Below are 25501 nucleotides of genomic sequence, written 5' to 3'. Positions count from 1 at the left end.
GGAAAGAGGTTGCAGAGATGCAGCCTCACTCCCTGGATTGGCTCCAAATTGGAGCTCAATCCCCCAGCAGCCAATGAATGTTGGGTCGGGAGGATTGATATAACTCATGGTGCTTTCTGTTAAGTGCTGTAAGTTAGACTTGGAAGCTGCACTTTTGTCTATGCCTTACATGATAGATATGCAGTTCATTTTTTGACTTTGCAGCAATTTATAATCCTCTGGCAAAGGAGCAAAGCTAAGGTTGGGTGGTGGCCATTCAGTTCAAAGCTTCTTTACTTTTGTGTTGATACGTTTTAATTTGGAAACTACTGGACACAAACCAGACACTTTCCTTTAAGAAACCTCCAAAATCACACAATATTTTTCCAGGGGATTATTTTGTGTATGTAAGAACAATCAGTAGTTTCACAGTGACACTTGCAAAGAGCTGTGCAGTATGTGGAGCACACCAATGATAAGTTATGGTAGATCCAGCTTTTCCAAGTGCCCAAATGCCACTTGAAATGAATTCTCTCATTATCCTTAAGCAGACCAACTTGTCAGAATGTAAAGGCCAACTGCATGACTATATGCAAACATTAGACTGGCTTCATTTCACTTATTTAGCTTTGCCAATTAGTCTGTATAAATAACACACTGCGGGGAGACTAGAAGAATAAAGACAAACTTATGGACATATCATACAGGAAAGAATTAAAAACTTACAAAGATAAATAAGCCTCTCTTTCAGTAGATAGAAATAGGACATAAGATTAATAAGTCTTTGCACATTTTTGGCCCTTATCATCTGAGGATCTAGAATTACATTAATGAACTAAACCTCCTACTCAGTCATACAGAATTTACTTAGTGCAGAAATATAATGCAAAATCTAAACATTCTTTTTTAAAAATAAATTTCAACAATTAAAGTTGAGGAAAGAACCTTAAAACTGTTGTCAAATATACAGTAATCTATTGTCTTCTTCATGACTACAGACAGGCAGAAACAATAAATATGGAATTGTTTTCCAGCAGTGTGTCTGAAAAAAAGGGAGGGGGGGGGTGGGATTCAGTCAAGCTGAGGACTGGTGTGTTCAGGACTGTTAATAAGAAATGCTTTTTCGTGTGGTAAGCAGTCAAAAATGCAAGTTCCCCTTTAGTTGCCTAAAGTTAAATGCAGAGGTAGTGGTTCCAGTCTGAGTGGCACAACTTCCATCTGTGTGCACTCTGAAAGGGTCTGCTATGGCCAGTTATACTCTGTCATGATGCTGTTCCATCTAGCAGGGAGAATAAATGTGTGTAACTTTCCAAAATTTTAGTTGGAGAACGAGTGCCTTCCCATCATTTAACCCAGCAGGCTAGCAGGTAGGAGATTTGCCCAGAGAGAGGTAGAAAAGCTGGGAAAAAGTCTGAACCCACACTTCCCACTTTCCAGAAAATGACATGAGAGCTAGGCAGGGCCAAGGGCACTGCCACTCTTCCTGTAAAAGCTGGTCTTCTGTGCAGTCAAGAAGAAAAGCTTAGGTGTGTGATGATGTGGGCACTGCCCAGTAGGCAACTGCCTTGCTTTCTCATGCCTTTTGCTTCCTGTGATGGCTATGGATTTTATTCAATGACTTTTTAATGCAAAATGCTGCAACATGTAGAGCATGGGCTAGGTACTTAAGAGGACATTCTTGGAGAGCTTTGGTGGGGAGGAGAGGAAGCAGGTTTTCCAACTACTGCCTCCTCTTTGCATTGTCCTGTGAAGTAGGTAGACTTAGTCTATATTGGTGAAAGGATGGGAGCAGTATCTGGAGCAAGCAACGATCTGATTTGCTGAGTTTGCATTCCCTCCTTTTTTATCTTGCTCAGAGTATATGTAACTTCCACAGACTAATTTGTAAAACCAGACAAGTGAGACGAGATACCCAGTGGAGAGTGGCAGTTAAATGCTGAGCCTTATAAGCAGACACAAGAGCAACAGCCTTGCAGGTTTCCTGATGCCCTACCTACTCACAGTAGCAGAGAAGCTATGTTGCTCAGCCTTGCCTCCTTTGTCCCTAGGAGTTCTCTAGCTACTGTCTGGTAAACTTTTCTCTGAACTTGAACTTTGAATTTTAAGGTTTTCGGAGCATAAACCAAGCCACTGTAATACATAAATTAGTGGATTTAAACTTCATTCAATTGCTACAGTACTGTGCCAATGACTTTTGCTTGACCTATAGCGTATCTTTTAGAAAGATATCCAGTCTTGAGGGAGTGAAGAAAAATCCTCTGTGCTGTTCTAGTGTCTAATGATCACTTCTAAAAATTTGATTCCCATCTCTCCTTAAAATTTGTCCAGTTTCAACTTCCAGCCATTGGCTGTATTAAAAAGATATGCACTATTGGGAATCTCTCCCTTATACGCATGTTGTATACTACAATGAAATTACTTCTTAACATCTTTGTGCAGAAACTGGAATAGACCGAGTTTCTTCGTTTCTTATTATAAGAGAGGTTTTCTAGACTATTTATGATCTTTTCACAGTGGTTTTGAACCCTTCAGTTTTCTTATTTTTCCTTTTTTTGGAATGAACCTACCAAAAATGGACACAGCATTCCACAGCATTGTCTTTGGGGGACCTCTGCATATGTTTTAGCTGAATTTTGTTTTGTTGGCTCTTGCCAAATTCTCCAGCTTATCCAGAGCCTTTTGAATTTTAATTCCAAAGGGAGTGTGGCCTTTCTCAGTTTTGTGTGCTGTGCAAATTTTATTGGTATGCTTTTGCACCCAAGTCAATTTTAAATCACACTGGAGCCAAGAAAAACTGCTGTCAAACCTTACTTGAGATCTTCTGCCAGTGTTGCATTAACCTTTTAGAATTGTCTTTTAATTCCAATTACTTTGCCAGTTTTGTAGTCTCCTGATTGTAATGATATCTATTACGCATTTCTTCAGCTTGCTTAAGAGAATGATGTGTAGAACTGATGAAAGTCTTGCTAAAGCCCAGGTATAGTATGCCTGCTGCATTGCTATAGCCCCCAAACCAGTTACCCTGTCAAAAAAAGAATTAAGTTGGTTTAATAATTAAGATGGTTTGTGGGTAGGTCTTGCATGACCAATATTATTTCCTTTTATGACCAGGTGACCTATCACCTGGACAAGAGAGAAGAGATTGATTTGTATATCTTGACTTGAAAAAAGCCTTCGATCTGGTATCCCATGATCACCTCTTAGCAAAACTGACTAACTGCAGCCTCGGCCTCACCATGATCTGCTGGCTGAGGAATTGCCTCCGTGGTAGGACCCAGAGGGTGGTGTTTGGGGTAAATCAATCATTGTGATGCGCTGTGACCAGTGGGTTCCCCAAGGCTCTGTTCTTGGGCCTGTACTATTCAATACGTTCATTAATGATGTAGACATTGGTATCAGAAGTGGACTGGCCAAGTTCACTGACAACACCAAACTCTGGGGTAAAGCATCCACACCTGAGGACAGGAGGACGATCCAGGCTGACCTTGACAGGCTCAGGAAATGGGCGGATGAGAACCTGATAATGTTTAACACTGAAAAATGCAAGGTTCTCCACCTTGGGAGGAAAAACCTGCAGCATCCTTATAAGCTCAGCAGTGCTATGTTGGCCTGTACTATGGATGAAAGGGACTTGGGGGTCATGACTGACCACAAGATGAACATGAGCCTTCAATGTGATGCTGCAGGTAGTAAAGCAAGTAAAACGCTGACTTGCATCCATAGATGCTTCTCAAGCAAATCCCAGGATGTCATTCTCCCATTGTACTTGGCCTTGGTGAGGCCACAGCTGGAGTACTGCATCCAGTTTTGGGCTCCACAATTCAAAAAGGATGTGGAGAAGCTTGAGAGAGTTCAGAGGAGACCCACACACATGATCAGAGGTCAGGAAAACAGACCTTATGATGAGAGGCTGAGCACCATGGGACTCTTCAGCCTGGAAAAACGCAGGCTCAGGAGTGATCTGGTGGCCACCTATAAGTTTATCAGGGGTGCTCACCAGGATGTGGGGGGATGTCTGTTCTCCAGAGCGCCCCAAGGGATGACAAGATTGAATGGTCGCAAACTCCTCCATGACCGTTTCAGGCTGGACATAAGGAAGAACTTCTTTACTGTCCGAGCCCCCAAGGTTTGGAATAGACTGCTGCTGGAGGTGGTTCAAGCACCTACTTTGAACGCCTTCAAGACATTTGGATGTTTATCTTGCTGGGATCCTATGACCCCTACTGATTTCCTGCCTCTGGGGCAGGGGGCTGGACTCGATGATTTTCCGAGGTCCCTTCCAGCCCAAATGTCTATGAATCTATGATACGATTTTTTCTTAACAATACCATTTTGCCTGCTAGTGATCACCCTTTCCTTCTGTAGATGTTGATAAATGGGCTATTTTATACTTTTCTCTTGTCCCTTTCCAGGTATTGACCAATGCCTCATTTCCCTGGGTCCTCCTGTTCCTTTTTAATAAAGAATGGGTATTATTCAGCTCTTTTCTAGTGCTCTGGGACCTCCCCCTGTCATCCTGGAGTTGGAAAATATTATTGCCAATAGCTCTGAGATTTCTTCATCTTCTTCCTTCAGAGCCGCTAGGTGAATTGCATCAAGCCCTGATCCTTTAGATTCATTCAAGTTTGTCAAAAGACCCCTGAATGCACATATAACCTGCTTCCATTTCCTCCTCTTTGTTTTGTGTGTATGTATTTAGTCTTCTGATTGCAGGGTTGGATTTTTTTTCTCCTTTCAGCTTATTGTTTTATTGATAGTGTGAAAAACATTTCTGTATCACTGTAAGATATGAACACATCAACTTTCATTCCATGCTGTAATGAGAGGTTAATGATGGTACTCTCCTCATTGATACCATGATGTCTAGACATATTTCCTTCTCAGGGTGTGTTTTTATTTCCTTCCAACAGTGTAATGTGTGTGTGTGCTTGCACGTGTGTGCATGCATTCATGCATTTTGTGGATGAGGGTTAATGAGCCTCTGATTCCATTGTTTTTGCTCACTGTGATTGTGCCTAGGCTGCTCCACAGGCAGAGGGTTCTGCTCTAATACTTCAATGGCCCTGGTAAACTCTAAAGAAAGTTATACGGTAGAGGGAGAGTGGAAGACAGGGACATTGCTGAGTGAGAGAAGCAATTTTGCTGTACACCAGAAAGGAAAGAGCTAGATGGAAAGGGCACAGAGCACTAGACCTATGTTCTCCCTTTTCCTGCCTCTGGGGCAGGGGGCTGGACTCGATGATTTTCCGAGGTCCCTTCCAGCCCAAATGTCTATGAATCTATGAAACGATTTTTTCTTAACAATACCATTTTGCCTGCTAGTGATCACCCTTTCCTTCTGTAGATGTTGATAAATGGGCTATTTTATACTTTTCTCTTGTCCCTTTCCAGGTATTGACCAATGCCTCATTTCCCTGGGTCCTCCTGTTCCTTTTTAATAAAGAATGGGTATTATTCAGCTCTTTTCTAGTGCTCTGGGACCTCCCCCTGTCATCCTGGAGTTGGAAAATATTATTGCCAATAGCTCTGAGATTTCTTCATCTTCTTCCTTCAGAGCCGCTAGGTGAATTGCATCAAGCCCTGATCCTTTAGATTCATTCAAGTTTGTCAAAAGACCCCTGAATGCACATATAACCTGCTTCCATTTCCTCCTCTTTGTTTTGTGTGTATGTATTTAGTCTTCTGATTGCAGGGTTGGATTTTTTTTCTCCTTTCAGCTTATTGTTTTATTGATAGTGTGAAAAACATTTCTGTATCACTGTAAGATATGAACACATCAACTTTCATTCCATGCTGTAATGAGAGGTTAATGATGGTACTCTCCTCATTGATACCATGATGTCTAGACATATTTCCTTCTCAGGGTGTGTTTTTATTTCCTTCCAACAGTGTAATGTGTGTGTGTGCTTGCACGTGTGTGCATGCATTCATGCATTTTGTGGATGAGGGTTAATGAGCCTCTGATTCCATTGTTTTTGCTCACTGTGATTGTGCCTAGGCTGCTCCACAGGCAGAGGGTTCTGCTCTAATACTTCAATGGCCCTGGTAAACTCTAAAGAAAGTTATACGGTAGAGGGAGAGTGGAAGACAGGGACATTGCTGAGTGAGAGAAGCAATTTTGCTGTACACCAGAAAGGAAAGAGCTAGATGGAAAGGGCACAGAGCACTAGACCTATGTTCTCCCTCTGAGAGACTTGTTTAATTACCTGAGATTTTAATATCCTGTATCCTCTTATTTGATGAGAGGGAAATTGTTCACATCTGTTGTTGAACACTCTAAGGCTTTCTATCCAGGGATCTAGAGGCGTAAATGAAGAGGAATGGGCTGACACCTGTGTTGAACTTTAGCTGTTTAAAGGAGATAGTTTTTATTTCCATTTTTCTAATCTGTAATCTATACTGTAAAGAGAAATGAAATAAATTCACGAAAGCAGCAGTCTAGAAAAAGACATACTCTGCTTTAATGTAGAAAGCACCGTTGCTTATCCTTGTTAATTACAATTAATGACAGTTTGCTTTATGGCTAGTGCGTGTGCTGACAACTTCATCTTCTAAGGGCTGAATGGACAATCCAATGGATGAAATAACTCACCAAAAGGGTTACCCAAGCCACCTCTGTGACATGGCAGCTCTGTTTTGCTGCAAAGGAAAGTCTGTTGCAAATGGGTTGAGGCATAGCCACCAACCTCCATTTTCGGGGCCTTGGTTTGGGAGTCAGCTGATGTCAGAATTTGTTTACTGCTTTTGTTTGGTTTGAGGTGGGGAAACGTTACTAACCATCAAGCATATGAATAACATTTCAAACGTGTCCCATGTTACAACAATTTAAGGCTCCCTGAGTCTGAAGAATAGATGTGAGCTTTGCAAGTTACAAATATTGGCACATCTCAATGTGATTTACAGACTTATAGATGGGAGGTGAGGCACCTATGCCATTCCAGAAGAATGAAGGGGACTTGATGCTCCTATCCATCAAGAATTGTTTTGTCCCCACCTATTGAACTGTTGGCTGTCTGTTCTGCAGGAAGAAGAATGCCATTTCCTGCTGGCTGTCCTATCACTCCAAGTCAGTGGCAGAACTAGAGGTTAAATTTATTCACTCTACCATTCATAGTAGATTTAGATTTAGATCTCAGGGAAAACTTCCTAGCTGTTGGAGCAGTGAGGCAGTGGAATAGCCTGCCCAGGAAAGCTGTACAGTATCCTTCACTGGAGATTGTCAAGAGGAAGCTAGATAAGCATTGATCAGAAATGGTTTAGAAATAGCATGCCTTCATTTCTGTCGGGGTTGGACCAGATGATCCACAGGGTCCCTTTAAACCCTGTAGTTCTCTGATTCTTGGTTAGGAAAAGAACCTTTTGCATTTTATTGCCAGCTCTGTCATTGTGTCACTCTTTGTCTACAATAAAGTATCCCAACACCATGTCAGGGGCCCTGATGGGCAGCCCAGCCTGGTCTAATCGCCTAGTTGGCCACACCTGCTTGAAGCTCCAATTGGCAGGCCAATTCCAGCTAATGAACCAGCTGATCACTCTTATTCATAGATTCATAGATTCATAAATTATAGAGTCAGAAGGGACCCAATGGATCCTCATGTCCAACCCCATGCCCCTGGCAGGAAAGAGGACCGAGATCAGATGACCCCAGCCAAGTGATTGTCAAGCCTCCTCTTGAAGACCTCCAAGTTAGGTGACAGCACCACTTCTCTTGGAAGCCCGTTCCAGACTCTGGCTGCCCTTATTGTAAAAAATGTCTTCCTAATGTCTAACCTAAATCTACTCTCCACTAGTTTGCGCCCATTATTCCTAGTTACTCCCTGAGGCGTTCTGGTAAACAGTGCATCCCCAATTCCCTGCTGTCCTCCCCTGATAAATTTATAGGCGGCCACAAGGTCACCCCTCAGCCATCTTTTGTATAGGCTGAAGAAATCCAGATCTCTCAACCTCTCCTCATAGGGTCTTTCACAAAGACTATGTATCATGCGGGAGGCCCTCCTCTGAACCCTTTCCAGATCCTCCATGTCCCTCTTGAAGTGTGGCACCCAAAACTGGACACGGTACTCCAACTGCGGCCTGACTAGTGCTGCATAGAGGGGGAGCATCACCTCCCTTGATCTGTTGGTCACGCATCTGCTAACGCACGACAAGGTGCGATTGGCTTTGTTGATGGCCTCATTACACTGACGGCTCATGTTCATCTTGCAGTCAACTATGACTCAAAGATCTCTCTCAGCCTCTGAGCTGCTGACGAGGACATCCCCCAACCTGTAGGTGTGCTGGGGATTCCTCCTTCCTAGGTGGAGCACCTTACATTTATTTTTGTTGAATTGCATAATATTATGTTCTGCCCATTGATCTAACCTGTCCAGGTCAGCCTGTAACTGCTCCCTGCCCTCTGGTGTATTAACTTTGCCCCATAATTTGGTATCATCTGCAAACTTGGACAGGGTGCTCCACACATCCTTGTCCAAATCACTGATGTAGATATTAAAGAATACCAGCCCAAGGACTGAAGCCTGTGGGACCCCACTGCCCACATCCTTCCAGATTGAAAATGACCCGTCAACCACCACTCTCTGGGTACGATCCCTGAGCCACCCACCTGAATGTGTAGGCATCCACTCCACAGCCTGTTAGCTTCCCTATGAGAATAGGATGCGAAACTGTGTCGACGGCCTTCCTAAAATCCAGGTAGATGACATTGGCCTCTGCTGCTGTGTCAAGGCAGCGTGTGACCTGGTCATGAAAGGTTATAAGGTTTGTCAGGCAGGATCTACCTGCAACAAACCCATGCTGGTTTCCATTCAGCATCATTTCCCCTGCTGGGCTTTCACAAATATGCTCTTTGATGATTTTTTCTAGTATTTTCCCAGGAATAGAGGTAAGACTGACTGGCCTAAAGTTACCTGGCTGCTCCCTTCTCCCCTTCTTAAAAATGGGCACCACATTGGCCTTTTTCCAGTCCTCAGGGACGTGTCCGGAGCAGCATGAGAGCTCAAACAGCTGTGCCAGCAGCTCAGTAATGACACTGGCCAATTCCTTCAGCACCCATGGATGGAGGTTATCCAGACCAGTTGACTTGTACCAATCTAGCTCTTCCAAGTGCTCTTTAACTAAGTCAGCGCTAACCTTTGGCAGTTTGGTGCCTTTTGGACATCTGTCTATGTTCAAGGTGCAGGGATTGTCTTGGTCAGTATTAAGGAATACTGAAGTGAAGAACTCAATGAAGAGCTCTGTCTTTTGTGTGCATCAACCACCAACCAACCTGATTTGTCCCTCAGGGGCCCTATGCTACTCTGTGCCTTCCTTTTGCTCGCTATGTATCTGTAGAAGGACTTTTTTATTGTCCTTGATTGTTGTAGCCAGCCTAAGCTCCAGTTCTGCCTTGACCTGCCTAACTGACTCCCTGCAATAGTGTGCCAGGGTGGTGTATGCCTCCTTGGTGGCTGCCCCCTGCTTCCACTGCCTATACATCTCTTTCTTTGCCCCCAGTCTTTCCTGAAGCTCCCTGTTCAGCCAAGGGGTCTTTTTTATCCCCTTAGCCCCTTTCCTGCATAAGGGGATAGACTCCTTTTGTGCTACAAGGATCACTCCCTTGAGAAACTTCCAATTCTCTTGGACCCCCATTAGCCCAATGCTCTTGAGTCTGGCCACCTCACTAACTAGGTTCCTAAGTTTAGTAAAGTTGGCCCTTCTGGAGTCTAAAACTTTAGCATCACTGGATATTTTTGTCACCCTTTGCTGGATAGTAAACTCTACCAAGTGGTGGTCACTATCACCCAGGTTACTGTGTACCCACAGGTCCCCCACGAGATCATCCCCTGTTGCTAGGACCAGATCTAGCAGGGCGCTACCCCTGGTGGGACTGGACACCACCTGTGTTAGGTGGAGATCCTGCACACAGTGTAAGAATATCCTTGAGTGGCTTGTTTTGGCCACCTGCTACTCCCAGCTGATATCCGGGTAATTTAGATCCCCCATGACCACTGCCTCCCTCGCCTGTATGGTATCTGAAAGCTGCTTGGAGAATACCTTGTCTAGCTTGTCATCCTGGTGAGGAGGTCTGTAGCAGACCACCACTATTGAGTCCTTCTCCCCTGGCCCCCCCTGGATCCTGACCCACAATGTCTCAATATTCCCCTCCTCCACTCCTGCCTTGATGACAGAAGATATGTACTGCTCCTTAACATAGAGAGCTACACCCCCGCCTTTTCTCCCCACTCTATCTTGTCTATATAACCTGTACCTCTCAATGTCTACCTCCCAGTTGTGCGTAGAATCCCACCACGTTTCAGTTAAGCCGACTAGGTCATACTGCGTAATAGCAAGTAGGAGTGTGAGCTACTCCAGCTTGTTCCCCATACTCCTGGCATTTGTGTAAAGACAGTTTAGCCCCACAGTGGGTGCTATTGGTATCCCTTTGCCTTGATGGCACATGTTCCCCTTAGTGCTTACCTGGTTGGGTCCAGTGCCTTGTTTGTGGCTTTCCAACCCTAGGTTCACATGAACCACCAGTTCCCCGTCCTCCATCGAGCCTAGTTTAAAGCTCTTTGGAGATCAGGCAACTTGCAGGAGAACAGATACTTACCTCTAGGAGAGAGATGAAGATCGTCCCATCCTAGGAAGCCTTCTGGAAGTGCTGCTCATGGTTGCAGATTCCGAATCCCTCCTGAAGACACCATCTCTGGAGCCACTGGTTGACTTCCCTGATACGGCCATCCTGGCACTTTCAGCTGCTGCCACCTGGAAGGATAGAAGAGAATACCACCTATGCCCCTGACTTTCTCAGTCTGACCCCCAGCTTGTGGAAGTCCTTCATGATGCGGCTACTCCCAGCTGTTACTATTGTCTCCTGAGGAGTGAATCCTCCCCCTTTTAGTCCCACCTAAACTGTTGGCAGCAGCTTGTAGGTCAGCCAATAATTTTTTTTGAAGGTCTCTGGTTATAGCCTCCTTAAATCCTTCCTCTGTCCTGGTTCTCTAGCTCTGATCCTGCTTGGCCCTGTTTCTAGACTCTTTGGAAAATCCCACTGGATCAGATAACTTGGTCTCTGGTTTTGGCTCTGACTCCTAGCATACACTGATTCTGGCTCTGATTCTTGACATACCCTCCACACAGCTCTGACTCTTGGCCAATCCCAACTTCAGCTCTGTCACCTGGCTCCCCCTGAAGTCTCTGATTCTTGACCTTCTGAGATCTGGTCCCTGGACTTTACCCAAGTGTCACATGACTGTTCTTGGTCCTTACGCTCCATGAGTCATTGTTTTTTTTTTTCATGGAGAGTACAATGTTTCCTAATTAGGGCCGGTCAATTTTTTTAATGAAAAAATATTTTAATAGTAAATTGGAGTAAATGTTTTCCCTCTGCTCCACACCCCCCAGAAAGCATGGATTTCCTACAGAAAATGTTTTGAGTTGGCAATTTTGGAGTTCATGACAACTTTTTTTTCATCCTATTGAGGATTTTCCAAGGAGAACTGTTTTCTCATCAGCTTTTTAATTATGTTCTCTATTGTATCTGTATTTTGTCCCCATAGGATTATGGTATTCCTAATAAATGTATGACCAAATTCATTGAGATCACTAAAAGAAAAGTACTGTGTATCTGAAGGGCAAAGTATTTTACCACTTTGAGGATGTATAGTAGAGGATAAGAGCAATACATACTGGACATAATAAAGGGGTTGTAAGGAAAGAAACGGTATAAAATTGAGAGAGTGAAAATGTAGTAGGAATATCATGTAACACCTCCTCACCATACCAATTATTAATCTGTGGGATAATCTCCCAAGGGAAGTACTTGTAGTCTTACTATCCAGGAAGCTGTGCACTAGACTGGGCAAAGGTGTCCATCTGTTGTAGTAAGTAATCCTGCATTGCTGAGGGAAATAACTACATGACCTACTAAGTTCTTTCCATCTTTCAATTTTATCGGCTTCAGTGTCCAGAATAAATAGTTTCAAGAACATTACTTGATTAGTGCAGAAGTGTGCTTGGGTTAAATTAAGAGTTGACATAGGTAAAACACATCTTGCTTTTAGATTGGCCTGCTCAGCCCCTAGTTCCCTTTGCCTATAATGCAAACCAGTAGGAAAGGGCCTCAGGCATGCCCAAGGCCTCTTCATTTCAAAATGCCTGAGGCCCCCTCCATTGTAGTCAGAACTGGGAACAGGAAAAAGCTCATATCTGCACATTTTGCAGGCGTAATAATAGTGCATAGACATCAAGGTTTCTAGTGTTAATCACTCCCTGGATACATTTTGCAGATTTGTTTCATTTTCTTAAGTAGAAATTTAGAAGCATACTGGTTTCTTGCAGAGGCTAAACACTTGGATATGAATAGAGAATGCTGGCCACCCTGTTACTAAGATCCCCATAGTCTCTCACTGGGCTCACCCCCCTCCTCAGCCACAGTGTTATTCTTAGAAAAATGTTTCATTTGATCGTATGCGCTTTTTCATGCAAAAAAATACCTGACATAGATTGTGGCCTAATTTTTTTTTTTTCTTTCCTGGAGCAACTTCAGCTCCAAATCACTTCAGTGAGCACTAGATTTGCACACCACCTCTTAAAAAAACAGCTTATATGTCTATAAAGATTACACATTACTGAGCAGAATTAGAAATGGAATCAAACCAAGCTTCCAAATGCTAGCCCTTCAAATATAGCAAAGAGAAACACAACATGGACAGCAACAGTTTAGGCTACCCAATGCTGCCCAACAGCCTTGGAGACAGCTAATGTATTTCAGTGTCACCATCCAGGACAAAAGTAGCGTGAAAACTGCCTCCCTCTGGATAGAGGAGAAGTACAAAATGGGGTATCACCATAGATCACTCATGTAACACCACACTCAGATGCCATGATGTGCCACATATAAAATAGACCTTTTCATTTGTTTTCATATTTGATTTTTTTGAAAGAAAAAATGATTTTACAATCTACCCAAATTTAACTTAAAAAAGGAAAAAGAAAACAAAATTAAACCAAAACTTGTTATTCAGGTTGAATTAAATGTTTTCTTTAACTCAAAATGGTATTTAAGGGATGGGGAGGAAGTGAGTGGTTCATTTTACAAGGTAAGAACAACACTACCAGCAGCAACAAAAGGTCTGGGTCTACCCTGTTTTTTATTTTAAATTTTGGGGTTTGGTTAGCAAGACAAAAATCCTAATTACTAGCCCAGTCCTGGTCAAGTATTAGGCTGTATTTGCTTTAAGAAATATCTAAACTATACTTATCTTGGAAAACCTCTAGCTTATCTCAGCATGGTAAATGACTGCACCAAATCTTATCAGAAAGAAGATTATACTGAATAAGTAGCCTAATCTTCCCCACTATCTCAAGCTGAAGGCATGCAAGTCCCATAAGTATCTTGAGTACTAATTGCAGTCTCCTTCCTTCAAAGTTGGGCTGTGTAACTTTTAGCAGGCTGGCAGAATAGTATTTATATATTTATTTATTTTGCTATTCAATGCCCCTCCATCATGCAAAGCCCTTGTCCCCCATGCCTTTCACCGAGAACATACCGTCATACCACTGTGTACCAGGTCGCTGGAAGGATTTGAGGTTGGCTTAACAAATAATAGTTCGGGTGACATCGTCATTTATTTTACATAAAAAGGATGATCATGAATGGAGTTTGTGTTTGCTCCTTCACCTTTCCTTGCCTCTCACCACCAAAGTGATTCCCAGCATTTTTTTTTTATTTTTTTTTTGGTTTCCAGCTCTTCCTTGTGCTCACATTGTATAGATGTCTCTCTCTTACATTCTCGAGGCTTTTCTTTAAACTTACTGCTTCTGTGGATCAAGGAGAGGGCTGACCACAAGGTTTGCATCAACTAATGGCAGGTTAAGCTTACAGTAATGACGTTTCTCTGCCATCTTGTAAGAAATGATGCTGAGACATCGATGTTGGATTAAATCAGCATACAAATGGCAGCAATGCACCGCATGTAAACATTTGCCACATCTGGAACATGGAAGAGGCAGATATCTGTGTGACCTTTAGGAGCTGCATATTACACTCATAAGCATGGCCATACTAAATCAGACCAAAGGTCCATCTAATCTTCTATCTTGTCTCTGACACTGACCAAGCTTATGTGTCCTGGAGAAAGGTAGAAAGCTGCGTGGTAGGTAGCCATGAGAAACCTTATCCTTCATTGAGGCCTCATCCTGATCTTTAATAGCTAGTTATTATTGCAAGTCCTGAACGGAGTTTGTACACATTTCAGACCTCTCTTTGGCACTGAACTATTGTACGTTATACACAAGAGCCTGAACAATGAATTCTTCAGAAATTCCCCCAAGGGCAGTGCAAATCAATAAGGTTTTCTCTGATGAAATTCTGCTCTCACTGAAGTTGATGGCAAAACTGCCATTGACTGCCACTGGGTAGAACTGAACCCAAAATGACTAAAATACTCATTTCAGCTAGTAATCAAAGATATTAGTTCCCAAAGATAAATTCACAGCAAGGCATATTAGCAGCTGTCTTTGACAATCATGTTCCATTATTGGGGAAGTTCAAGATAATAGACAGCATAGTCTCCTTCAATTTTTGTCTAGTTTGGTGACACATTAGTGCAACCAATGTTTAAGTGGCTTGTCACTAGAGTAATGGATTCACAAATTAAACTTCCTTCATGTTATGAAATTTTATAAACTGATTATTTTTTAGCATATTCTCCCCTCCCTGTTTTTCTTCTTAGCAATTTAACAGCGGACACTTATCACGTTGGGTATTCAAGCATGATGTTCTCTTGCCCATTTAATACTTGTACTGCAGTTTTTTTTCACAAGGCTTTCAGGCCCCAGTCAAAGTCCATGGAGGTCAACAGGTATCTTCCCATTGGCATTGGTGGACACTGATTTTCTTGATCCATTTGCAGTGGATACATATTTTAAAAATGTGATGGGTTTTTCAGTACAAACGTAACAGAGGTATCTCTAAGGGTAGGAGGCCATTTGTTTTCAGCATGTATTTTTTTGAAGGATATCAACACCTTGTAGGTGCCATCTCCTGGATATTTCTTCTTTGCTCTGCTTTTTGCTTAATCCTGCCACACTGATTCATTTCTTGCCCCAACGAATTTGCCATGTAGCCATGTAGTTTCAGGATGAAAACCATCAAGCTTTCATCCCATCTGAGCTACTTTGTATGTGCCACTCATTTGTCTTTTAATGTTAAGAGGCATGGACTCCTGGCTGGTTGGTTGCTTTGTTTTTATTAATATTTCCTTGTTGTGCAGCATACTTACTGTATAGGCACATTGTAGAAAAAAAATTACTTTCTCCCTCTAAGTCAGCCTCCATCTTTTGGCTCCTGTCACTGTTATTTCTGGATCAAACTCCACAGTTTTATTTTCCAGCAGCCATGTTTGATACTCCAAAATTACTCAAGAAGGGCTGACAATATGCCTAAAGGAAGTCAACATGCTGATCAGTTGCAAAGGGTATGTCTACACAGAAAATTCAGGTGCATTAAACTGTGCCCCCTCATGTATGTGAACGTACACCCATTGGGAGCCCAAATGTACTGTCGACAGGAGCAGTTCACTCCAGGGCCCCTCTGCAGCAGCCAAGGGAAGCTCCTGTGGGTGCCAGCCTGGGCTGACAGGAGCTGGTCCCTATTTCCACATGGCCAGGAGAGCTGTTTCAGCCATATGGAGATCAGCAGCTAGAACTGCTGTGGGATCTGATCTCCATGTGGCTGGGAGAGCTGTCCCAACTGATCTTCATGTGGCTGAGATGCAGCAGTCCCGACTGCCAGGGCAACTCTCCTGGCCAGATAGAGATCGGGACAGGTCCTGATCCACACATGGTGGGGGAGACAGATGTCCCTGCAGCTGGCACACCACCCCCTCTCCTCCCCCCTGCCCCACCCCGACATCGGGGCTTAGCCAGGCAACAGTGGGTCCCCTGCTACCTGGGCTAACCTGGAGCAAATTGCTCCCAGTCAGCGTCTACACATGCTACGGCACAATAGCTAACACACTATCAGTCTAGTATCTGTATTTCCTGATACCAGCAAACACCTCGTTAGCCTAATTTATACTCAGTAAGTCACACATACATGTAGACAATGACACTTTACTGCATATCATATTAGTTTAATACACAGTAAAGCATCTCACTTACATGCGCCCATTGTAACTAAGGAATAAGTAGGGGGGAGGGGAGCTTCAGTGGTTCAAGGTCTTCGGCTATTGCCTTTGGGTCTCCATCATTTACATGCAGAAAACCCTGAGTTACAGTTGCTATTTTGCCCATAACACTTGCCTCTCTCTCAGGGAATGCTAGCTTATTTCATACCTTAGCAGGCAGCTTTGCTATTTATTTTTGGAATAATGGAACCAGGCCAGCGTCTGTCACTGCTGTCATAATTGATTTTTCTCCCATCACCAAACAATCATTCATTAGCACTAAATAATAGCATTCCAGATGATCCATTACTATTTCTGTCACTTTGAAAAATAGCTGCCATACAGTGGGGCCAGTCAGTTTTGCACACCAACCATATTCCAGATTTCTCTGATAAAACATTTGATTCTATTGATCAATCATAGCACAACTTTAACAAGGGCTTTTCTGGTCACTCTCAGCAGGTCTCATCATGTCACAACATTAAATGCCATTTTTCTTCATTTATTTATTAATGTTGACACCAAATCTCAGCCGCACATGCTGCAAACTCTTGAGATCCTCAGTGCAAAAAACATTGGGTTAAAACTGCTGACATTTCCTTTTCTAAACATAGGACTGTTCAGATTTTCAGGCACATGGCAAACAAGTGCATTGGGTATCTGTTGCATGCAAAAGCATTGTGTTAGGGAGTTGTAGTCTGAGGGTAAGTTACATAGTTTTTGTTCTGAGATTATTTCTGTAAGTGAATAACAGTTCTTTGTGAAAAACTGCAGAACTATAGGTATTATCTAAATATGTGAGATTTGCCATGTGACAGAGATTGCATTTCAAGGCAGTGTATAGCTTCTCATAATGGATAGCTAATTCCTTGGCATATCAATATTAGTAACATGAATCACATCATTGCATTCTCCCCAGTTCTTTGTACTGCTGAGACATCTGCCATGGGTCTCTTTTGGAAGTAACAACTTTCAACGGTTGAGAGACTGTTCCAACATGCAGAGCACTTGGAGCAGGGGGAAGTGAGCTTCACTGATGATGGTGATGTTCAGTGCCTCATTCCCTTTGGTACTTTCAGGTGCTTCGTGCTTCTTTCTGGTTACACTGTAGATTTCCAGCCCTTCTCTGATTTTTATATAAAAAGTGATAATTATTTTAAGCTTTTTAACATTTGCTTTTCTCAGTCCTGCAAACCCATCATGCAGTAAGGGCCAGACCCAAACTCTGTTGAAGCCAATGGACTGGCTCCATGTGGTGTAGGCTTTTAAGCAGGACCTCATTTCCATGGAAATGAATAAGGATTACATTTTTATTCCCTTTTCTTTTTACAAAATGCTTTTTTAGGCAGAGAGTGCACAGAGATTTAGTAGCGCATCACCCATCACAGCACATGGGAATAAAATCCCCACCTTGATTGGGTACATTGCTTTTCTCCTGCCCTAACTCATTTTCAGTTTTAAAAGCAGTCTGACATACTGAACATAGATGGCTTTATGGGTGGGTACTAGCAAACTTTGTAGCACTTAGTCTTCCAGAAATAGTACAAAGAACCACCTTATCCTCTCTCTATTAATAACAGTATAATCACGTCTGGTTGATTATGGCTGGGTAATAAATCCGGTGCTGTTATAGGCCTTAGAATGTGAAATTGCAGGACCATTTTGAATAGATTTGCCTCTGCATACCGTATTTAAGAGTGTTGTTATCTGAGTTTGAAAATTCAAATGAGAATCGAGTCTTAACAATAGTTGCTCTTTTGATGCAAGTCTCCTAGCATTGAGTTATGGGGATGTAGGAAAAATGTATAATATATTCTTATTCACAAGAGTGTTGTACAATGCCTCTGAGGTGAAAATCACTGTCATGACAGTTAAAATGCTGTTTTTAACCATTCATTTCTGTAGCACCGAAGGTATGCTAGAGGGATGCAATGCTGATTGCCATCCGAGCTGGTTTAGAGTGATTAAGGAGCCCAGTACTGTTGCCCTCAAAACTTATGCGGTAAACTTAGGAAGGGGGGAAGACCATAATGCAAAGCCCTGCACACCTCAGAAAGGCTGCTGTATCTACATAGTTAACAGCCACTGCCCCACACCATTCCCTCTTCTTGGGCTTCATGTCATACACTGTTCATCTGGGGAGGTGCAAAATAGATCCTAGTCCTTATGATTTAACATGATGTTGGGTGGGAATTTCTAAAGTGCACTCATATACATGTGCACAGCGTATGCATGTGCAGCGTATGAGTGCACAGCATATGAGCGTGCAAACCGCACATTCATTGAGACTTGTACTCCATGATTGTGTGTGATTTTTTTTATCTTTAAGGGTTTACATCCATGCAGCTGGTCTCAGAGATGAAACTGTGACATGTTATACATCTATAAGAGTTCATGGTCAGGGTTTATACAAACAAAATCAAATGGTTGGATCAAAGAATAGATGCTGAGAATAGATTAGGCACTTGAGACTGAGAGTGTTCAAGCTAGGCATGTTATTTCTTGTTTTCAATTTCCTTGTATGCCCATTTTTCATAGCTTTAAAGCACAGTGATTTTTTTTAAATACATAACATATTTATTTTACTAGGTGAAGATGCAAGAGTAGGTAATTAGTTTATTTATTACTACTACTGAGTTAATATTAATATTCACTTACATGGAGGTAAGTGAATACAGGCTATAGGTTCAATTCATCATGCTCTCCAAATCACGGGCTCTCCTGATACACTTTGCAGACTTTTAAACATCATTACTGGATCACACTGGCTAAATGTATGTTTGCCCCCTTCTGATAGCTGAACCACATACAGTGCTTCACTAGTCCCCCCACTCCAGTGAACCTGGTATTCAGGTCCAGAAATAAGGAACATAGGAAACTGGACTGTGGGGGAGCTGCTTTAGATAAGTCCAGGCCACTGCTATCACAGATAACCACATCATATAATGCCTTTGATACTATTTGAGCTCCATCTTAAAAACAGCTAGGTTTCCTGTGTCTCCTTCTCCTACTGGAAGGATGTTCCAGAATTTCACTCCTCTTCATTAAAAATCGTCTACTCATTTCCAGATGAAGTTTATTCGTAGGGACTTCATACCTATTCGTTCTTGTGCCAACACCATCCTTATGTTTAAGTAGAGATTGTCACTTCTGTTTTTCCTGTTTATATATTTACAGAAAACTATTTTGTCCCTTCTCTGCCTTCATTTAGATGGGCTAAACATGCCAAACTCTTTTACTCTGTTTCCATAGGAAAGGCTCTCCATTCTCCACATGCCTCTGCTTTTTACTTGTTTCAGATTGATTTCATTTACTTGAACATGAAGGATGAAAACGATACACAGTACTCCAGATAAAGTACCCCATGTCCCTTTCTAGCTTCACCTAAAGCATCCTAGGATCATATTTTCTGTACTTGAGCAAAGGGTTGCAACACGTGATACTTGAAGTACCTTCGTAGCCTACAGTTCTGTGATTTGCCTTTTCCATGGGTGCTTCATGCCGGCTGCTTACAAGGATCTTGTGGTCAGCTAATACTTAGGACTTTCTCCTTTGTTGTATTGAACTGAGCTCTCAGCTGACTGCACATTTTTGTTACTTATAATTAAATGCATGACCTTGTACCTTGTATTATTACATTTGCCCCATTTCTATTACTCCTGTTGTCAAGAACATCTAATTCAACCTATATGCTGATCCAATTTTTTGCTATGTTCGCAATGCCTCGGAGCTTTGTGTCTCTTCCAAAGTTCATTAGCAAATCTCTACTTTTCTGTGCTCAGATTGTTAATGCAAATATTAGTTTCAAGACTGACCCTGGAAGAATTCCACTAATCACCTCATCCCCGCTCCCCCTCTTTATCATATCTCTCTTAGTCCCCCTTTTAATCAGTTCCTTATCAACCTTTACATACATCTTCATCTTTTTCCAATATAACTAACTTCCTACAGAGCATTATATCTAACATTTTACTGCAGTCCAGATAGATTATATATACTACATTTCTACTGTGTAAAAAAAAAAAAAAACATCTCTCAAGTCTTGTATGATCTACCTTTGACAAACCCAAATGTTTGACCAGAATGTTACAGCATTTTACAATAAGAATTGAGCTAAGTCAGGGACATTTATCTGGTAGTCCTCCAACCATAGTTCTTATAGTGGGAAACATTTTGCCTGTTTCTCTTAAATGTAGAAAGCATTAATGGAAAAAAAAAACCAGTAAAAGCAATCTATTAGATCATTCCACATACGAGAGTTGTTGTATGAATGGTAATTTGCTTCCACTTTCATGTCTTTACTGTATACACCAAGCGTTCATTAGCTCATCCAGAAAACTACTATAACATTGCTTTGTTTAAGCAAATTTAATTTAATTGATCTAACTCAATTAACTCAGATTAAGGAGAACCTCTGCCTGGCATATAGCAACTCAGTCCTCCCCAAATAAAACAGAAAACTGAGAGGCAAACAGAGATATGCATCTCTTTGCTCAGCAGAGAGCTCATGTCTAAAGAAGACTGAAAGCAGGAGGATTTTAATAAAGCTGCTTTATAAAGAGCTCAGTGGTTTCACATTGCTGGGGTTTATGTAAATATTTTCTAGGATTTTAGTTCAGGTTAGTTTACTCCCCTGAGTTTTTAATTCATATTTCAGTTTAAAACAAAACCAAAATTTTCTAACTGGAATATGATATGAACAAACAAACTGGCCCAGCTCCCATCTGCATATAATGTTCTACATAAATAAAGTAACTGGGTGTATCTACATGACACACTAGAAGCTCAGAAGTCTAATTGTACTGCACATTAGCACGTCATGGCAAAAAGCCAAGTTAATGGGCAATAGAATTAGTTTACTGCACATTAGCATCATCTAAAAGATGTGTGCCAGCGCTAGTGCGCAATAGTACCGCTTGCATCACATTAAATTAGTACCTGTTATTATAGGTACTAAACTTAATGCCCCGTAATTATAGTGCATTAATGCACATGTAGACATGCCCACTGAGTGCCTCACGGGAATCCTTTATTGCAGGATGCTTGTGAGGTAGGGAAGTAATAACCTCTTTTTACAGGTGAAGGACTGAGGTAAAGAGGCTCCAGATTAGCACTGCAGTTAGGCATGTGGTTAAATCTATACTTGTTCTGAAAAGCATGTAAAATATGCTTAAAGCTAAGCACATCTGTTGTTTGAAGAATACATAAATCAGGGTGAGAGAGAACAGATAGCTTGCACATTGTCATGTGGGAAATGTGGGGCAGAGCAAGAAATTAAACTCAGATTTTCGTTATAGAAGTTCTGGGCCTAGCTACAAGAGCTTCTTTCCTGCCCTCGAAACTGTGTCTAGGTTTGTTGGAAAGGTTCATGCTTGTCTCACCATTGCAAAGAATCAGCTAACTTTTGTATTTAGTATTAAGCCAGTCAGGGAATGTGGACTATTTCAGATCGTGCTGCAAGCAGTTTGCACAGATCCCAACTGTAAAAGTATAAGGATGTTAATGATAGTAAGAGGCTGCTAAGTGCAGAGTAGAACCGGAATTGTTTGTTCACCACTGTGCAAATATATCCAGCTAGTGTGAGCCTCTGTCACTCTGCATCCTAGACAGCACGTGGGGTGGTAGGTATGGAGTCTTACCTGCCACAGCATGGGCTCACCAGAACCTGGCTGCTGCTGGGGTGAGAGCTTGAGCTGCTGTGGCTGTGGGATGGGCCCAGGAAACCCTGCGGCCCAGGCTCTGAGACCCTGTCTAAACCAGTTTCTGAGGCTGGTGCCCCAGTGACCCACCCCAACTTACGTTACCAGGCAGCAGTCAGTTTTTTATCTTAGCCCTGAACTTTACCTGTTTTCTTTTGGAAATAATTCATCCAACCTAGTTGAAATTAAAATGGAGATAGAAAGAGGAGTAGTGGTTACGATCTGCTTTGATGTCCATCTCTGCCATCCACAGCGATGTTACTTCATCCTGTTCAAGGCTGCTGCAGAATTTGATGTATCTAAAGATATGTTTAATCTTACTCCTGATTGAATGTTTGTGGCCAATTGAGAGGACAAAAAGGCTTGGCAGAATGTCTCAACTATTAGGAGTGGTCCCAAGCCTCCTAGGCTAAGTGCAGCCAGTCAAAAAGCCTTAGGTTGAATCGATCCAATCTTTGCAGGCTAGTCTAAGCTGTGTAGATGGAACAAAAAAGCAGAAATTCACTTTTGATTCCAGAAATGCAGTCACATGACTGCAGTAGCCCAGGCCAGAAGCCAGGGTAGCAGGCAGTGGGGGAAGGTGCTGGAACATGCAGTGGTGATGCATAGGAGGTGCACAGATGTGCACGTGCACCCCTTGAGAGTACTGGTGCACCCCCAACAGGCCACTGTCCCTGCTTAGACAATGGGCGGGCAGGCGAGAGCGCTGGTGCCCCCCCTGCGAGTGTCAGCTGGGGAGTGGGAGTGCCAGATGAAGTGCCACGGCCACTTCTGGGAGTGCCACAGCTGCTTCCTGGTTTGTGCAATTGGCCATGGATCAGTGAGATTGGCCATGGGGGGACCCCCCCCAGTCAGTGACTGGTCACTTGGTGGGGCACATGCCCCACCCCGAGTAAGGTGGCACCAGTCGCCCATGGGAACATACCTCCCTGCTCAACTGGGGCAGACAGCATGGGCCAAAGCTAGCTCACCCACCCTGCAAAGGGAGGTTTACAGGGGAGATTAAAGCATCCTGGGATGCTGGGGGACTGTGAGTTATCTTGAATGTGGAGGAGATCTGGGACAGAAGTTCAATAAACTGATTTAACCTATATCAGTTAAGTCTGATACTACATAATCCATCTAGGTTCATCTTAAACTGGTTTCAGCTGTTTTCTACGTAGTTTATGTGCACTGAACTTCTGTTGGGTTACAAGTTTGACCCAGTTCCCAATCACTTATACCAGTTTATGTGTAATTTCAGTCCCTAGCCCTACACTGCAAATTTATGAGTTTGGATACATTGTGAGTAGATGGGGCATACTTCTTAGCATACCCAGGTGCACTCAGGAGATGGCTCAAAGGACTTGTTCCATGGATATTAATGTTCTTTCTCATATGGAATTAGTTGCTTGTTTAAACTTAAGTATGTGCATATGTGTTTGAAGGACTGAAGCATCAGGAGGGTACAGAAACTACAAGTGAAAGCATGGAACTGTTAAGAATTCTTTTCTTCATTTTTCCCCGCAAGAAATAAATATGTTATAAACTCACAGGAAGCCAAGAGCAGTAAGTAGGCTGAGAGGCAGTGTTTGTATGGTATTTGGAATGTGTGGGGATGTCATTATCAAATTAATATGAAGATAAGAACATTTTATTTTAGGAGTAATTTGACATTGTGTCATATTATCATTAATTTCACTAATGTGTTATGAAAGGACCATATTTAATTACATGACTGCATCAAGTAATATTAAAAAACTACCAATAAAATATAAGACAACATATTAGCATGTTTAAATTGCTATTGCAATTAGGTGAAGCAATAAACAGTGGGTCTTGCAGAAACACTACATCTTTCTGTAATTTCCCTGAGCTACTTTCACTTCCTATCCCTAAGGACCAGCAAATGGTATTTGTTCGTTACCACAGTCCAGCCAGTTAAATTAATTTGATAGAACTAATCGCTGTCTAGTCCTTTTATGCATCACTGGATTAGATTTCCAAATATTCTGTGTTATGTTTTATGGTACTAAATAGTTATTCCTATCCTTTTAAGTAGCTGTATCTGCTTACTGGATGTATTATGATACTAGCTATCTGGTGTTTAAACATATGTTAATGCCTTGGTCGTGAGGGTTCTAGAAAGTGAAGACCTGGACAAAAGTAAATTTAATATTTTCTTAAAAAACAAACAAACCCAAAACAAGTCTGAATTTATATTATCATAGTATTCAGGAACTCTAGTTCTGAATTTGACTCCCACTCATACCAGGTACTTTTAAAACATGGCAATACAAGGACTGGTCTCTGTCTGAAAGAACTTACAATTCAGTTATAACCAGGGATTTGGATTTTCCTTTTCCCACAGAAAAACTGGATAAACTGCGGATTTTACCTTTTACCAGAGGCGAATGTAGATTTCTTGTTTTATAAGAGAAACCCATGGATTTGCCATTTTGCAAGTAGCTCCCTGCAGGCTGGCAGGGAGGGAGCAGGAGGAAGGTAGAGAGACAGGGGGTGCCATGTGCATGAACATGCATGTGGCCCCAGGCAGCCTGCAGAACACTTCCAGCGGGTAAGTGAGGGGGAGAGAGGGAGCTGGGCAGGGCTGAGGCTGCTGTTCAGCCAGGTGAGGCTTGGGGCCTGGGGCCACAATGGACAGCTGTAGGACCTCAGCAGGGAGCAGGATGAGGCCATAGATGGCTCATCTGGGGGGGGGAAGGGGGAAGGGAAGGGGAACGCCAGCTCCCTGCTGCCCCATGCACTCCCAGGGGGCAGGGGGGACCCGTGCCCCCCATATGTGTACCCATGGCAGGCACAGGCTGTGGGCTCGGACTCCCGCCCCGCTTCCCTCCCTCCAGGCCTCTGGATGACCCAGCACATCTGGAGGCAGCAGGTTCATGCAGGGATCCCCTTACTGCTGCTCGCTCCCCCTCCACACACACTACCCTGGCAACGCACCTCCTGCATCTTTGAGGGGTGCAGTCCAGTGCCGCTTCCCTCACTGCAGCCCCACGTGCAGGAGGCGCGTCGCTGGGGCAGCTGGGGAGGGGGCGCCGTAGCGACGAAGAGATCCCTGCATAGCTCTGCTGCTGTCTGCCATGTTGCACCTGCCAGGCTCTGGAGGCCCCAGGGGAAGGCAGCAGGGCAGCAGGGGACAGCAAAGCCACATGGAGAAGCTGGTAGCTGCTGCTTCCAACCACCCTGCTTCCCTCCCCCAGGGCATCTGGAGCCTGGTGGGTATGATCTAGCATGGCAGGCAGCAGCAGAGCTGCATGGGGATCTCCTCACTGCTGCTCCCCCTTCCCTCCCACTGCTCCACTGCTGCATTGGTGACATGCCTTCTCACGCAGGGCTGCAGTGAGAGCAGTGGTATGGGGCTCAAAAAAGCAGCAGGCTCTGGAGGCACATCACCAGGGCAGTGTGGAGTGGGGCAAGAAGTGGTGAGGAGATCCCCACGCAGCCCAGCTGTCCCCAGCCACACTGGGTTATGCCTGCCAGGCTGTGGAGACTCCGGGGGAGGGTGCTCAAACCTGCACCCTGAGCCTCCCCCAGGTACAGATCTGAGGGGCACGGGTCCTCCCTGCCTCCCAGGAGTATGTGCAGCAGCTGGGAGCGGGCCCACCCGAATCCACAGCAGGGGGGAGCAGGGGCAGGGGGTTGCAGACCTGGCTCTGTAGGCCTGGCAGCTGG

This window comes from Alligator sinensis, unplaced genomic scaffold (genome assembly GCF_000455745.1).
Source record: "Alligator sinensis unplaced genomic scaffold, ASM45574v1 scaffold1089_1, whole genome shotgun sequence".
Lineage (NCBI taxonomy): Eukaryota > Metazoa > Chordata > Crocodylia > Alligatoridae > Alligator > Alligator sinensis.
Note: the sequence above shows the minus strand (reverse complement) of the source record.